At 42.8% G+C, this 17,790-nt stretch overlaps 1 long non-coding RNA gene across 1 annotated transcript; it reads left to right on the top strand.

Moving 5' to 3' along the window:
* The first annotated feature begins 410 nt into the window (after positions 1-410).
* LOC116355370 (uncharacterized) lies at positions 411-4,408 on the top strand. Its single transcript, XR_004204384.1, has 2 exons — positions 411-1,392; positions 3,142-4,408. It is a non-coding gene; the product is annotated as an uncharacterized LOC116355370 (long non-coding RNA).
* Positions 4,409-17,790: the final 13,382 nt, after the last annotated feature.

The raw sequence follows: 17,790 nt of genomic DNA, 5'->3' as shown, positions 1-17,790 counted from the left end.
CAAACACGACGAGTTGAGTTTTTACCAAAAAGTTCTATTTTGGTTTCATCTGACCATATGACATTCTCCCAATCTTCTTCTGGATCATCCAAATGCTCTCTAGCAAACTTCAGACGGGCCTGGACAGGTACTGGCTTAGGCAGGGGGACACGTCTGGCACTGCAGGATTTGAGTCCCTGGCGACGTAGTGTGTTACTGATGGTAGGCTTTGTTACTTTGGTCCCAGCTCTCTACAGGTCATGCATTAGGTCCTCCCGTGTGGTTCTGGGATTTTTGCTCACTGTTCTTGTGATCATTTTGACCCCACGGGGTGAGATCTTGCGTGGAGCCCCAGATCGAGGGAGATTATCAGTGGTCTTGTATGTCTTCCATGTCTTCCATTTCCTAATAATTGCTCCCACATTTGATTTCTTCAAACCAAGCTGCTTACCTATTGCAGATTCAGTCTTCCCAGCCTGGTTCAGGTATACAATTTTGTTTCTGGTGTCCTTTTGACAGCTCTTTGGGTATCAATAACTAGGTGCTTATTTTGATATCTAGTTATGACTGAATCAGAAATACAGATGTGGAGTAGATGTCGAGTTTGTTTTAAATTATCATAAAAAATCTGAACTAATCTAACAACACTTGTTGCTATTTGTACTTGTTGATATAATATTCTTATTTAATGGAGAGGGAAAAAAAACGTTTCCCTAAACTGCTTAATAATATTATAATTCAATGAAGGAATAAAAAAGTTTCCTCCCTCCAGACAGCAGATGGCAATATGTGTCTTTCAGGCGATGTTTCTAGTGTGACGCATAATCTAGTGGACGGAACGCTTCTTCGCAACTGCAGCCACCTCGGTAGCTCGCTAGACAACAGTCAGAACATTCAAGTTCTTTAGACAATTTCGTGGTTTAATTGCCTCTATGATTGAAACATACTCATGTGGGAACAACTAGATACCCCATTTAATTTAATATTTACGTTGTAAGTCAACTAGCTGGCTGGTTTAGTTAGCACTAGTCTAGTCGCTAATGCTAACTAGCCATTATCCCCGAACATGAGTTCACCAAGCTACTCTCCTCCTGATAAAGAAGAGGGGGTCTGCTGGACGGAGAAAGGAACTCGTGAAAGAGGAGGCGGAAGAGGAGGCTGTTACAATACACAAACAAGTAGAGGGTGAGGGTGTTACCGTGAAAGAAGAAGAGAAAGACGCGTTCAGAGTGAAAGAGGAGGAGGATGTTACTGTGAAAGAAGAGGAGTAAGATGCAGTTTTTAGAGTGGAGGATGAAGTGAAAGAAGATGAAGACGTTTTTGGAATGAAGGATGAAGAGGGTGAGATTACTGTCACATTAGAGGAGGACGAAGTAGAGTTGACTGGAGAACTTATTAACACCAGTAAATACAGTGAGTACTATCTTAAAAAACAGGGGAACACAAACTCTTCAGTTGTTGAACTAATGTGTGATTTTACATTCTACACTTGTACTGTAGGAATTGTTCATGGCGTCCTCTAGTGATTTTTTAAAAATACTTTTCATGTCGAAAAGTGATATAGAAATACAATAAAGTATATACACACTAAAGGGAAACAAATAAATGTTTTGAGCAAAATATATATATTTTTTTGACAATTGCAAACTGGAAGGAGTGAGTGATGTCATACATAGTAAGGCTTTCAAGGAGTTGGCTTGATGGGATGTCGTGATGTCATCCAATAGGCGACTGATCCTAATGTGAATATTCATTATTCTTTTAAAAATCCTTCCTGTTCTGTCAAGTTGGTTGTTGATCATTGCAAGAAAGCCATTTTCAAGTCTTGCCGTTGACTTTCCAGACGATTTAAGTCCAAACTTTAACTAGGCCACTCAGGAACATTCAATGTCATCTTGGTAAGCTCCTCCAGTGTAGATGTGGCCTTGTGGTTTAGGTTATTGTCCTGTTAGGACAGTTTTTCATATTCAGATCTCTGAAATGCACTCTACCTACATAACATTTAGTGTCTCCTTATATTACGCTGTGAAAACAGTTTTCATGGGCACAGAAATCCTAAATAATTTCAGAGTTTGCTAAATCCAATGGTTCTAACCGAGAGTCACCTTAACTTTATTGACAACACCCCAATGGATGCTGTCATTAATGCGGTTCTTCAATAATTACACATAATACTTAATACTGTAGCTGTTTAGTGACAGTCACATGTTCAACTATCATCAGCTGATCCAGGAAATCATTTTCTGAATGTCAGTCAAATGACAAACATCACGACATGGGTATATTTGTTGTTAGGTGAAGTTATGGGTCCTACAGTAGGTCTATGTTGTTGTTAGCTGAAGTTATGGGCCAATTTGTAAACAATTAGTGAACAAACCCTTATTGTCAGGCTGATGGCAAAGCTAGCCAAAGAGCATTTTACTGGTTGAAGTGTTTTTTTTCTTCGTATAAAGCAGTTGATTTGAGACAAAAACATTACATTAAGCAGGAGAGATTCAAACCAGCCTTACAATTATAATCCAAAAGTTATGCGTATTGCACTCATAAGCAACCTGTAAATGGAAGATATTTTTGCTGTCAGCCTATGAGAACTCCCCTGAGTTTTCCCCCACGGTGGTGAACTAGTGAATAGACATAGAGCTTAATGTGAGTTTCCTTGAGTAGCACTCCTGATCTTGCGCTATAATATTCAGAATACATTGTGGAAAACTAAAATCTTCGCTCACCATTTTGGCTCCAGGCAGATATACTACATCCATAACTAGTGGTTTCCTCATTAGCAGGGAGGAGTTTCTTCAACCAGATATACTACATCCATAATTAGTGGTTTCCTCATTAGCATGGAGGAGATTCTGCAACCACATTGTGTGTGCATCGCCCTCCTGCCGCAATTTTAGCAAACACAGAAAGGGGTCTATATTGGAGACCAAAAGTCATCTGGCACACTGATTAGAGTTTCAACAACGCAAATAACTTATTTCTAGCCTACAATCATCGATTTTATTTTACTACTGTGAAAACAAGACGATTGTCATATAATTTAACAGACGTCAATTATTGTACAACTTCATGACAATGCTCTGGGCATCAACGTTTATCTAAACAGTGGATATTTGCTGTTGTGGGCCTTTAACCATCTGTCTGATATTTTCGTTAACACAGGAGAGAGATGTGAATATCGTGGATCCTCTGAGGAGCCTCAAAAACTTAATGATGCTGACGAGGCAGAAGTCTCTCTCCAGATCAGGACACCTCGAAACACCAGCAGAGACCCACAGGAAAGAAACCACACTGCTGCTCTGACTGTGGGAAACGTTGCAAATCTTCATCAGAACTTAAAAATCACCAGCGTGTACACACAGGAGAGAAACCTTATAGCTGTAGTCAGTGTGGGAAGAGTTTTACTCAGCTAAACAGCCTGAAAGAACACCAGAGAACACACACAGGAGAGAAATCTCATAGCGGTGATCAATGTGGGAAGAGATACTCTGGTAAAAGATATCTGATCAAACATCAGAAAAAACATACATGAAGGAGTTGAATTTGAAAAATCATATCAATTACATAATGTCACAATGTAGAATGTTTTAACATTTTAGTAGGAGTATTTTAATGATGTCACAATGTAGAACCCTAAATGTTTGTCCTCTGTTCTATTGGTTTCAACATTATATGGATATTTGCCTGAGGGAAAATCCAGGCTCTGAATTGAAAGAGTACTATTTATGTTATCTAACAAAAAGTGACAAACAAAAAAATAGTTGTGTTAAACTTATCACGTTGGTGACCCACTTGAATCAAAATGCAACACTTCAAAATGTAGCTAGCTGTTTTCTACAAATTGTCCTCTAACCAATGATGTACACATTATTCCCAGATTCCGTGTGGTTTTTGAGCTGTTAGTTTTAACAGGACGTGCAAACTCATTTCCCTTCTGTCACACAAATGATTTTAGCATGATATCGATGAGTTATGACAAATAAGTGTTGTGTTCCTTTGTTCAACGTCCCCTACATTTAAATGTATCACGCCCAAATGCAGCTGACTGTCCTCTGCAGGTTGTCCTCTAACCAGTGAGGGAAAATATTTATCCCGTTTCCATGTTTTGTTTAGATTGTTAGTTTCAACAGCACGTACAACCCGATTTCCCCCCTAATCAATATCAGTGATTTATTGCTACTTGTCAACAACAGTGTTTTTGGTGCTTGTACAGTTTATACGGTGCTTGTTTAAAAAAAAAAATACAAGTAATATGAATATTGTGGCAGATGTTTGTGTATACAGTATGGCCCATTTTACGTTTAGGTTTTCAATATATCACAAACTGTTTCTGCATATTGGTTGTTGATTTGTACATGTTAAAATTGTGTGTTGACATTGGGTTATCCCACCTAGCAAAATGTAATTAAAAAATACTTTGAAAAAAGGACTATGCAACCAAATATTTCATATTTACATTTCATGTAACATTTAGTAATCATAATTATTTATGTAACCAACTGACAATTTTGGGTACAATTATATTGACATTGTTGCTCTGCTTTTAGAATATCAGGGTTCATTCTCAGATGTGCCAACCCAAATGTACTAGAGCATGACATTAGGGACTGGGCCCAGATCCAACAACATGCCTATCGAGTGAACCCTGAAAGATTTTCTCAAGGGTGGGCAGTCAAATAGTTTTGCGTTTAGCCATTGCGTTGCCATGGATCACAATTTATTTTGACTTGTTGGAGATTCGTTTTTGTCAGGAGAATTCTATACTCCTGTTAATTTACCAATTCAAATAAGTTACCCTTAGTCTGTTATATCAGGATTTGTGAGATACTGATAGAAAAGGAAACCGACAGAGGCCCAGTCTACCAAAGTTAAATGTTTATTCACGGGAACGTTCTGACGTGTACAGTACAGGACCTTCAATTTATAGCGACACACATACTTCCACACCAACCATCAAACCCGCTCGCCAATAGAGCCTAGGGGAGTACGTGAGAATAGTGTCTTCCTACCCTCCCCTAAGATAGGGAGAGACCTGGGACTGGGAAGTTCTCAGTGTCCCAGCCAAGGTCTCCCCGGACCTGGCTCAGACAGATAGTCTGTTCTCAAAACACTAGACACATTGTTCCCAAACGTTGATTCGGACTAAAACCACACAAAGTATTATAATATAATCATCGAATGAGTCTAACACTTACACACGTGTTATAATAATCTAATGATTCAAATTAATTTCATACAATCACATGGTATCAGACCTATGGTTTCAGGACTGTAACATTCTAATAATTTATTAAAACACATTTCCTTATCAGTTTTGTTTGGGCTCGTTCCAAGGGGACGAGAGTTCTAGAAGCTAGTGAGTTTTAGGAAGACTAGAGTTCTAGAAGCTTGTGGGGAAAACATTTTTCTATAGAAAGAAAAAGGAGAAAAGATACGATTGTATATTGTTAATTAGAAATTTGTGTTTCTTGTTTTTAAATTGTTGACAGCCAGTAGACATGTTAATATTGTAGAAGGTGAAGCATTGTAGTAGATTATAATGTGAAATGGAGGTTGTTTTTTGTTGGTGGTGAGCGAACTTGTCCAACAAAAATATAGGATATATTTGTTGTTTAAAAGGGGAAGGTTTTACAGGCTTTGGTTTTTCCATTTATGTTTTGAGGTTGGACTTTAGCATGTCTAGCTCGTTAGCACACAGGTCTAGCTCGTTAGAACACAGGTCTAGCTCGTTAGAACACACGTCTAGCTCGTTAGCACGTAGGACGCACTGATTGGTGTCACCTCGTTAGTATATGTGTTACACCTGTGCTGGCTTGTCCATCTTGTTAGTGGGAAGGTGTTTCACCTGAGCGGGTCCAGGTTCTATTTAAGAGTGTCTGGCCCAGTGCTCCAGTTGGTCTGATAGATGTGGAGAGTCAACACCTTTAGTTGCTCCACCTTTTTGTTTTTTTTGCTTCCTGTTTATAAGTTTGAGGCGGTGGGACGTGTGCGCCATCGTCCGTGAGGAGATGGCGCAAAGTACATCTGGACCGTCGGGTCCGGGGATTGGACTGGCCAACACGGTGCGCTTTTCTTGGCGGGGAAAAGAGATGGAGCCTTGGGGGAGAGAAACCTTCGGGAGGAACATCCTAATGGGGCACCTAAAATTGAAGGTTAAAGATGTTCTATGCCTTCAGGGGAACCCAATGGAGAAGGGGTTTGATGTAACCCTATATTTGGAAGAAAAACACAATGAGATTATGAAGACGGTGACGGAAGGGAAAGAAGAAGGGGGGGATGGTGGGTGGGGAGGGAGGACCCAACACACTGCCTGGGTCATGGGTTGGGATGGAGGACGGGGGGGGCGTCAGGAGAGGAGAGGACGTCCCCGCCGGTGGAGATGGACCAGGGGAGCATCGGGTGAGTCTGTTGTTAATAATTAAATGAATAGTTCTGTTTCTTTTTTTAGTCTAAATGTTAGGGGGTTAAGGAATAATGTTAAAAGGAGGGCGGTTTTTTGTTATTTAGAGGGTGTGGGGTTTGATTTCTGTTTTTTACAGGAGGTTCACCTGAGGGATGGTGGGGATGTGTGTAGATTTAAGAGGGAGTGGGATAAGGGGGAATCTTTTTGGGGCATAGGAGGGGTGCACTCAACAGGATTAGGGATTTTGTGTGGGCATAGAGAGGTTAAAATAGAGAACACTTTTGTAATAATACAGGGTAGAGTTTTGGGGATAGATGTTAAGTTTAGAGAAGCTAGATATAGGTTAATTGGGGTGTATGGGCCACAGGTGGCAGCAGACAGGAGGGAGATGGTGGACTGTCTGGCGCCCCTGTGTGTTACAAACAGGCACTTGGTGATAGGAGGAGACTTTAATATAGATTTAGGGGTAGGCGGTGATAGCAGTGCAGGTGCCATCTCTGGGCTAATGGCTTGCCATGGTCTGGTTGATGGTGGCCTGCACACTACTCCGGCAATGGTCGGTCCTACATGGCGCAACTCCAGGGGGGTTGCGCGGAGGCTCGACTACATTTTTGTATCCAGGTCTTTGGGTCAGTTGTCTGGGCGGCTGTTGCCTGTTTTCTTCACGGATCACGACGGGGTGTTCCTGCAGGTGGGGTCGCCAGTCTGCCTCTTCGGTAGGGGGTACTGGAAGTTAGATCGGGATATACTGGAGGAGCAGGCTTTTGTTGACGCATTTTTTTGTTTCTTTCGGAGGCTTAACAGCCTCCGGTCCATGTGCGAGGGGGTGTTAGAGTGGTGGGATTTAGTTAAGGTGAGGATTAGGGCTTTTATAATAGGATATTGTAGAAGGAAAAAAAGGGAGGAAAGGAGGGAGGTGGATCGTATCCAAAGGTTAATTGAACTCGAGTACGAGGCAGGCAACCTCGGCGGGTCGATTGACTGGGAGAGATTCGCAGCCCTAAAGGCGCAGCTCAGGGAGCTGCAGGAGCAGAAGGCTCGAGCTTTCCTGGAGCGTGCGCATAGTGGCTTTCTAGAACATAATGAGACTTGTTCCGCTATGTTCTTTAAGTCGGTTAGGGCCAGGCAGAGTAGGAAGGTAATGCATGGAGTTAGGGAAGAAAATGGTAGTATAGTAAGTAAACCAGAGGAAATGGTCAGGGTGACAACTGATCATTTCCAAGGTTTATTTAAGGAAAGGGAAATAGATGTAGAGCAGGGAAACGTGTTTTTAGAACACTTGTCCCGGCGGTTGCCAGAGGACATTAGAGACGTGATGGAGGCCCAGATCTCACTAGAAGAGGTTGAGAGCGCTCTTAGGAGGATGGGAAAAGGGAAGGTGCCTGGGATGGATGGGCTGCCGGCTGAGTTTTACCTCAAGTTTTGGGGTATACTTGGACCAGTGGTTCTCGAAGTCTTGAAGGCCATCCTTGAGACGGGGGTCCCGGGGGGATCAATGGCTGTTGGTGTGCTGTCACTTCTTTATAAGAAGGGGGAAGCAACTGACCTTGGCAACTGGCGGCCATTGACCATGCTGTGCGTAGATTACAAGATTCTTGCAAAGGTTTTAGCAGACCGGTTGCGCACAGCCCTTCCCTACGTCGTCCACGAGGATCAGACGTGCGGGGTAGAGGGCCGCTCTATAAGATGGAACCTACAGTTGATCAGGGATTCCATCGCTTGGGTTGAAGATAGAGGGCTGCCTTTAATGGTAGCAGCGCTAGATCAGGCGAAAGCTTTTGATCGCGTGAATAGATCTTTTCTATTCAGGGTGTTAGGTAGATTAGGATTTGGGGAGAAGTTTATAGGATGGATCCGTACTTTATATGTCGGAGCGGAGTGTCGAGTTAGTGTAAATAGTCACTTAGGTGACGTTTTTGACCTCTCGTCTGGGGTCAGGCAGGGATGCCCACTCTCGGCTCTCCTCTTCGTTCTGTACATGGAGCCTCTGGGGGCTGCCATTAGGGCAGACACAGGGGTGGAAGGCTTGTTGATCCCTGGAAGTGGTGGGCTGCGTGTTAAGATGACGCAGTACGCCGACGACACTTCCTTGCTGTTGTGCAAGGATTCGTGCCTGACAAGGTCCCTTGCCATCTTTGGGGATTTCACCCGAGCGTCGGGAGCAGTTCTGAACCATGCAAAGTCTTCCGTCAAGTTTGTCGGAAGATGGCGCGGTAGAACGGATGTGCCTGGGGGGTTATCTCTCTGTGAAGGGGCCCTGAGGATTCTCGGGGTTCATTTTGAGACCTCCGGCTCAGCGACGCTAAACTGGAACATGCGTATCGCAGTGGTACAGAGGAAGCTAGCAATGTGGAAGGCTAGGTATTTGTCTTTTATGGGCAAAGTCCTGGTCCTAAAGGTGGATGTGTTGCCGTCTCTTTTGTATTTGGCATATATCTACCCATTGCTGGCTTGTCTGAGGAGGCCTCTAGTGAGGCTTGTGTTTCAGTTTATGTGGAGTGGCAGGTGCGAGTGGGTCGCCAGGGCACGCATGATCTGTCCCATCGGGGAGGGAGGTAGGGGGGTACCACATTTCCCCCTCAAGCTGGACTAAATTTTTGTTTCTTTCTTGTTAGCGGAGCTTGCTCAGCCAGTGATACACCCGTCCGGTTACCTTCTGCAGGTGTTCTTCTCGTATCAGGCGAGAAGCGTAATGGTGCGGTCTAACACGGGTCCTCGGGCGGAACAGCTGCCTTGGCACTTTGGTCATGCGGCCAAGTGGCTGCGTGCGCACCCCGAGGTTGAAGTTGCCCGCGTAGGTTTAGACCACAGGCACCTGTACGAGGAGGTCAGGCAGGCAGGGAGTCCTGCGCCCGTAGCGGGCATCTCGTCAGTGGTCTGGGAGGGAGTGCAGGCGCAGGGCCTGGACAACGGGCTCAAGGACCTGAATTGGTTGAGCCTTCATAAGCGTTTGCCGGTACTTTCCATCTTGTACCGGTATAGTTTGGTGCGATAGATTAGGGAAGGGGAGATAAGGAAAGGGTTAGGTATTGGTTAGGTATGACGGGGAGGGACGATGCTCCCCTGAGGTTTGTTTTTGTTTGATGTTTTTGTAAATAGAATTTTATTAAGAATGAATGAGAATTATGATTTTGTAATAGTATGAATGGTATTGATTGTAATAAATTATTTTAACCACCTTTTTGGTTTGCTTCCTGTCTTTTAAGTTTGTTGTGGGTTTTTATTTTGTTTGCCTCTTCTTGGGCAGATTTAGTGGGTCTCGTGGTGGGTGTCTTATGTCCCAGTTGTTGTTACTAGACAACTTTCAGTGGATACTGTGAGCAAGATTATGTTATAATACTTTTATTGCATTAAATGGTGGTTTTATGCAACAGTACAGTGGGTTCTTATAACTATTGTGTCTGTGTGTTCTACTGAGAATGGGCCTATGGGAGAAAACACCGACAGGAGATTTACAGTGTCTTTTGGGTGATGAAACTTAGACTGCATTCCAGAGCATGAGTTAAGAGATGACCCCAGGGCCAGACCCTGGTCTCTACACAATGTTAGTGGTGGCTGTTTAACAGTCTGACCAGGTACTGTGTTACAGCTGCTCTCATCCTCAATGCCATGAACTAGACTAGGTACTGTGTTACAGCTGCTCTCTCCTCCTCAATGTCATGAACTAGACCAGGTACTGTGTTACAGCTGCTCTCTCCTCCTCAATGTCATGAACTAGACCAGGTACTGTGTTATAGCTGCTCTCTCCTCCTCAATGCTATGAACTAGGTCCAAAGTCCTCTCCTCCACGGTTTCCCAACCTAAACTCACTGAGATGAGGTCAAAAGAGGTGACGTCTAATAGAGGTGGTTTGGTTTACCAAATGAGTAACTTGTTTGGTTCCCAAGCACTTTAATTTTGCATCCATGTTTCATGGAAAGAGACAGCAAAGTTTGGCCCAGAGTATACGAGGTGGACATTGGGTTTGTTTCAGACCCTGCCAGCATGGCCAGAAATGTATTCCAAGGTCAGTAACTTATAACCACTGAACCACCTTTCATGCATGACTAAACACCTAAGTATTAGATTTACTGCCATGGTCTAGTATGTCACTACCTCAGACACCATTCACAATGCTGGCTGAAGTACAAGTAAAACACAACATATTTCCTAAACATTCACAATGCTGGCTGAGGTACAAGTAAAATATGAAATATTATTTCCTAATTGTAAAAAAAGCTCAATGGGCTTTTCTATTGTTGAGGAAAGCAGGGGAGGTGTTGTGATTAACATAACTGCTTGAGATATAGCGGAAGGGAAGCTGCTCACTGATTGGCTGTCGTGAAAAGAGTCCCTCCAAAAATCTATCACTATTCCAACTGACATGTCAAATTCTCCCCCAAATCTACCACTAATAGGGCAAGCCTCCACAGAACCCTGTCTTGTATTGACAAACAGAACAAATCATTTAACATTCAAATATGCCATTTTAAATAGCTCAGCTGGGCCTTTTTTAACACAGTTGTTCCAGCTGTAAATGTTATGCCTTTGTACAGATCTAGGAACAGTTCTCCTCCACAATGCATACACAGTACCGGTCAATTGTTTTTTCTTTTAACTATTGTCTACATTGTAGAATAATAGTGAAGACAACACAACTATAAAATAACTCATATGGAATCATGTAGTAACCAAACAAGTGTTAAACAAATCAATTTTATATTTTAAATTCTTCAAAGTAGCCACCCTTTGCCTTGATGACAGCTTTGCACACTCTTTGCATTCTCTCAACCAGCTTCACCTGGAATGCTTTTCCAACAGTCTTGAAGGAGTTCCCACATATGCTGAGCACCTGTTGGCTGCTTTTCCTTCACTCTGCGGTCCGATTCATCCCAAACCATCTCATAGGCAGTTGTCTTGTCTTCACAGTTAACTCTTTTGAACCTATCTTCTGCAGCAGAGGTAACTCTGGGTCTTCCTTTCCTGTGGCAATCCTCATGAGAGCCAGCTTCATCATAGCAATGGATTGTTTTTGTGACTGCACTTGAAGAATCTTACAAAGTTCTTGAAAGTTTCTGCATTGACTGACCTTCATGTGTTAAAGTAATGATGGACTGTCATTTCCTTTTGCTTATTTGAGCTGTTCTTGCCATAATATAGACTTGGTCTTTCAGCAAATAGGGCTATCTTCTGTATACCACCCCTACCTTGTCACAACACAACTGATTGGCTCAAATGCATTAAGAAAGAAAGAAATTCCGCAAATTGACATTTAACAAGGCACACCTGTAAATTGACATGCATTCCAGGTGACTACCTCGTGATAGATAGATGATAGGAGATAAAAGTCCCCCCCCAAAAAGGTCAAAATAAAACAATAAAAAGTACATTTGAATGACACTAAGAGGCAGTGTTAAGGAAGAGTCATAGCACAGCTACTTCAGTGTAACCAGGAAGTAATTACCACTAGTAAACCAGTAGGCGGCACAGTAACTCACTGCTCTCTGACATCTTGTACATGATGTCATCTTTGCCAAGTCCCATAAGAATCTCATTCTCTGTTGCCATCAAAAGGAACGCTTCAAGGTTCTCTTGAGTGAGGGAGGTTCTTATGCGGTTCTTCACGAATTTCATGGTGGAGACGGTCCTCTCACAAGCCACCTGAATGATGGATAGGGTGAGGAGGAACTTGTAGCCCAAATCAATGATGTGATACGCATCCGTGAGCAGATTGTACTGAGACAGGAGAAGATAGCAGCATATCGGGCAGTTTTTACATGTGGAACAACTTCTGCTCACCAACTCCACCCTTTCATCAGGATCCTCAAAGCCTTCACCTGATTCATCACTGGCGTCGGCAGCCCTGATGTTGTACTCCTTCAATGCTGACTGTTTCAGTCTTTCCTACTGTTGTGCAAGGCTGATCAGTTCAGCCTGCAATGCATCGACAGGGGCGTGTTCATCAAATAACAGTAAACATTTGCTGAGCTCCTCCATGGCTGTCTTTGGAAGGCCCCTTTCTCTGATCTCAGGAAATGGATTGGGATTCATGCAGGAGACATCTACACACAGCACTGCATTTGCTGCATAACGGCGGTGAATACATTCAACAACAGTGTCCAGTACCACATTGTGGATCTTGATTTTGTAGTCCATGTCTGCATTAGCAATGAGTTCGTCTTCTGCAAACTCAACTGGTTTTCTCTTCTTTTTTTCTGTTGTTCTCTTCTCTGGCAGAGCAGTCTGAGCTTCGGCATCACAGTCCTGCTGCTCCTCCAGAATGCCATTGGCCCACTCAACAAAGTCGTCTGCTGCCCTCTTCACACCCTCAAAGTCTCCGGCACACTTTCTCAGGTTATCCTACGTTCCCGTCACCAATTGCTGTGCTGTTACGATATCCATGTATTTAGAGAGAGGGGGACTTCTGCTCAAAAGATTCTGAGAAAAACCTCAGCTGTAAGTATGGTTTCATATTTTAGGAGAGCATTCTTGTACTCTTGGTCGGATGGCAGGTTTTATGACCACATCCTTTTCAATTCTTTCCATAGTGATGACCACATCCATGTAAAGTGCACGGTCAGGCTTTGCAAAGCTTCCAAATACTTTCCTCAACGCCTCGTCTTTGGCCCACTGGCATGTTACATTTACATCAAGCCGTCCGTGTCTCCTGTCCTCACACGTTTCCCCCCATAGATTCATGCGCTTGTAGGAATCTCGAACGAACACTGCAATGTCATTCAGTAGTGAGAAGGGATTCACTTGCCACAACAACCCAGTGGTGTCAGTAAATCAAGGTTGAGGACATGTGAGTAACACCTTATGTGTACATGGTTAGGAGACTCTCCTGTGAGCGACGCAGAGAAGCCCCTGTATTGTCCCTGCATATTAGCTGCTCTGTCTGTTGCATTACCAACACACTGTTTGATATCTATGTCCATCTTCTCAAGGGTCTGTTTCACCAGGTCCACAAAGTACAGTCCAGTCTATGACTCACAGTCAATGACCGCAATGAGTCACTCGTGGACAACATCAGTGACATATCGCAGAACTTCTGCACACTGGTCTTTGGATGTTAAATCCTGTGTTGTGTCCATTTGTATTGAGAACATCCCTGCCTTTCTCACTTCAACAGCAATTGTCTGCTGAATCAACATTCTGATGACTTCAATTACTTTATTTGCTGTTGTTTTGGATGTCATAGTTACCAAAGACCCTCTTCCTTTACTTCCCATCTGCTTCTTGCTCTTCTCAATGCAACCACTAACATGCTCTTGTAGGCAGACATCAGATTTGCTTAGCAACAATATAAGCTCAAGAAACGTGTCACAGTCATTTTCTGTTTGTGCCATCTTTGGAGTGGAAGATATTGGGAATGACTTTTTGAGGGGTTTGTTTTGGGTGGTACTGAAAAAATACGTCAATCCTTGGACTGAGGACGGGAAAAATAATCAAATGGATTTTCAGTGCTTTCGCTGTCCCTTTCTATTTTCCCTGTCCTGGGCTCTGAACCTCTCTCTCTCTCTTTGCACATCTGGTTGCTCTGCAGAATTGTAAGAACCGATGCCGGACAGGAGAAGCAGGTACCGGGGTCAAACATTTATTCTGGAACGGACAAAGAACATGACAGGAACAGTGTCAGCACACGGATAAACAAGGACATATAACAAACAATTCCGAAGCAGGGAGCAGAGCTAGGAAACAGACAGATATAGGGAAGAAAATTACACAAGTAATTTAGTCCAATGAGCACTGATGCGCGTGACGGGGAAAGGCAGGTGCTGTGCGTACTGAAGGTGGCTTGAGTGTGTAATGTTGGGGAGTCTGGAGCCCTCAAGCGCCAGAGGGAGGAAGAGCGGGAGCAGGCGTGACAAGAATGAGATTAACATTGTAAATAACAGAATTTAATATTCTATTACTTGTGCAGTCATCGATTGTATGCCCCCCCCCCCCCCCCCCATTACAGTCCTACTGATAATCTCATAAATAAGCACATATTAATCTAAAATCATAGCCTACATGTTTAGGTTTGTGCTCTTAAGTTGTACCTGAAGGTTCCTGCTCTGAGTCTGACTCTGAATTTACCACCATCTCCACATTCTGCAGGAGCATCTGAAGCTCTAGTGCTGCTGCTGCTGCTTCCTTCTCCACCTTTGCAAAGAAAATACTCTATTATCAAACTATCATTAGTGTATCAGTAGGCTACAATAATACAGCTCTGGGAAAAATTTAGAGCGGTCTCTTAGTTTGGAGTGGTCTGTTAATTTTTCACAGTGCTGTAGGTTATTGTAACTTGTAATGCTGGTACTAATGGTGTTAATGATCTTTGTCATTTCCTGTGCTGTGTCACACAGGCTACTGTGTTACGTTCATGGATGTATCATGGTTGCGTTACTGTAGTCTGTTTCGCTGTACAGTCGATGTGTACTTTCCCCAGCTTATGTGGCACGAGTCATGACCGAGTCCTGGCAAGTCCATAGTCTAGGTTTGCTATTAGTTTAAAAATATTGCCTTCAATGTCATATTCTGATCGTTATCTTGCACTCATTGCTTTGATATAATTCCTCCACAAAGACGTAAGACGTGCAAACTGTTTAGCCTACCGGCCGTCGTGTCACTATTGTTAGCTAGGCTACTTAGCTAGCCATGCTGGGTGTCGTGTGTGTGTATCAGTGTGTGTGTTTTTGACTGACCTGGTCCCTTACTGGCGAATATGTCGCTTATTTTGCAGCATTTAGCTGCGTCTGTGGCAAGGGCCTTTCTCTGTTTTTGATTCTCTCCCTCTCTGCTCCATCTTTCCATTTCTGACCATCCATTTCGCCTTGTGACTTGTCTAAAATTTTATCAGTAGAGAAGCAGGTACACGGTTGCTATGTGCGTCGCGGAGAGACCTGATGTAATTTCTGCGCAGGGACACTGCAGCAAGAGAGTGAAAAAGTGCGCCTGATGCGTGGATTCTACGTCAACTCATTCCTGCTTACTATATTATCGCTTGTCAAGTTGACTATTCACGGCAAGCCAAAACGACCCTCAGGCCAAAACGACCCTCAGGCCACCGGGAAATGTCCTGGTTCTCCCGACGGCCAGTCCACCACTGCCGCTCGGCAATCGCTCATCCATATACTTCTATGTACATATTCTCATTCACCCCTTTAGATTTGTGTGTATTAGGTAGTTGTTGGGGAATTGTTAGATTACTTGTTAGATATTACTGCACTGTCAGAACTAGAAGCACAAGCATTTCGCTACACTCGCATTAACATCTGCTAAGCATGTGTAAGTGACCAATAAAATTTGATTTTTGATTAGATTTTCCAGTTAGCTACCAACTTGAAAGAGGAACTTTAGCATAAAACCCACATGGAAAACTGAGATTTGGCAAATAACATATAAAGAGGCTTATTTGACACCAAACAAACAACAGTAGTTACTAAAACATAAATTGCTAATGTACGATGTAAAAGGTGGATTTTATGATGTAATGTCAACTTTATACATTTCTATCCCCGGGACCAAAAACTCATGCTTCCTACATTGAACTTGTCTGCACATTTTAAATATACGTTTTACTCAACTGCGTTACCCACTCCAGTCAGCAGATGGGGATCTGCGACTTTAAGGCATTGCTGTTAATGTGAGGTATAATCTAGTGGATGGAACGCTTCTTTCAACAGCAGCAACAGTTAGTCAGCCACCTCGGCAACTTGCTAGACAAAATAGCCGGACCAATAAAGCTCTTTAGATGCTTTCGTGTATATTAGTCACGTTGCTTTAAACACACTTCTGTCGTTGAGTTAGTTATCCAATTTAATTTCATATTTACTTTGTGGTTTTTGGTCAGATTAGCGGGCTATTTAAATTAGCACTAGCCTAGCTAGCTAACATGCCCGACCTTGAGGTCACTAAGCTACTCCTGTTAAAGAAGTGAAAGAGGAGGAAGAGGAGGCTCTTACAGTGAAAGAAGAGGAAGACGCGTTCAGAGTGAAAGGGGAGGAGGATGTTACAATAAATGAGGAGGAAGAGAAAGAGGGGGATGCAGTTTTTGGAGTGAAAGAGGAGATGACTGACATCCAAAAATGAGGAGGAAGAAGAGGAGGAAACTGGATATCTGGGCTCGGTTTCCCATCCATTGGCTCTAACGATGAACGGGTTAACACTACTAAGTACTGTCTTAAAAACAGAGGCACAAACTCTGCAGTTGTTGAACTGATGTTTGGTGTTAAAGCGGAAATCTGCAATTGCTACATCCATATTGTGACTTTTAAAATATTTATTTATAGCCATTGATTCTTGAAGAATATAACACATGCCTCATGAGCTTAGTTCAACTGTTGTACCCCAAATAAGCGTTTTTTACTCTAATGTTTAGAAACAATGTAAATCCACACTGTATAGCCTCAACATGGTTAAAACTATAATGCTGATATCATGGATGGTCAGTCCTTGCATCCATAGGTCTGTCTATGAATTTTGAAAGTAGTTACATTTCTCCAACCCCATCATCTTATTACCAAAACAGTGGTGGAATGACGGATTTGTTATTGTTTGAACTGCAGATTTCTGGGTTTTGTTTGAACTGCAGATTTCTGGGTTGTGCGTTTTTTAAACAGCAACAAAATGACTGCCCAGAGGCTTGGTTTGGTAAACAGCTGAGGGATGGGGGAAGGAGAAGTGTAACCACTCTCAAATTCATCGAGAGAGCTATTGTAGCAACTGTAACCCAACAACTAGCGACCTCGTCAAGAAGTTCAGAAATCTTGGCATAACAGTTGTAAGGTGTTGGCTTGACAGTTGCTGGACACAGGTTTGAGTTCAGCTCAGGGCTACCCCCTGAATTCAATACACTATGAATACAAAGACTGGCCATCCATGATGTCATAATGATAGTTTAACCAGGTTTCTAGGCTATATAGTATATTCTAGAATTCACACATGATGTCATAATTATAGTTTAACCAGGTTTCTAGGATATATAGTATATTCTAGAATTACCAGTGTAGATTTCCTGTGGGGGTCAAATTGTTAAAGCTGTTGATAAGTCATTGTATTGTATTCAGCCAATTTTTTTCATTCCATTACATTAAAGGCGAAACATACCTAGATTCAATTACATTCATGAATGGGTTTGAAACCTTTGTTTTAAACCCCTCTCAAAGTTGGTGCCTTGACGGATTTGTAAAAAATGGTTTGTCATGAAACATTATTTAAATGTAACCTTTATTTAACTAGGCAAGTCAGTTAAGAACAAATTCTTATTTACAATGAATGCCTACCCCCTCAAGCACTGAGGTACAGTGTCCTCTGCGCCACTCGGGAGCCCCAAAATCATGTTCTAGTGCTGTCCCCAACTAAAATACAACTTGGTTAACCAAGAGTCATCTGTTCTTTCTACCAATCGCCCCACTTGTTTTTATAAAATCTATATGTACTGA

Source organism: Oncorhynchus kisutch, linkage group LG20 (assembly GCF_002021735.2).
Source record: "Oncorhynchus kisutch isolate 150728-3 linkage group LG20, Okis_V2, whole genome shotgun sequence".
Lineage (NCBI taxonomy): Eukaryota > Metazoa > Chordata > Actinopteri > Salmoniformes > Salmonidae > Oncorhynchus > Oncorhynchus kisutch.
Note: the sequence above shows the minus strand (reverse complement) of the source record. Positions and strands in the feature narration are given on the sequence as shown.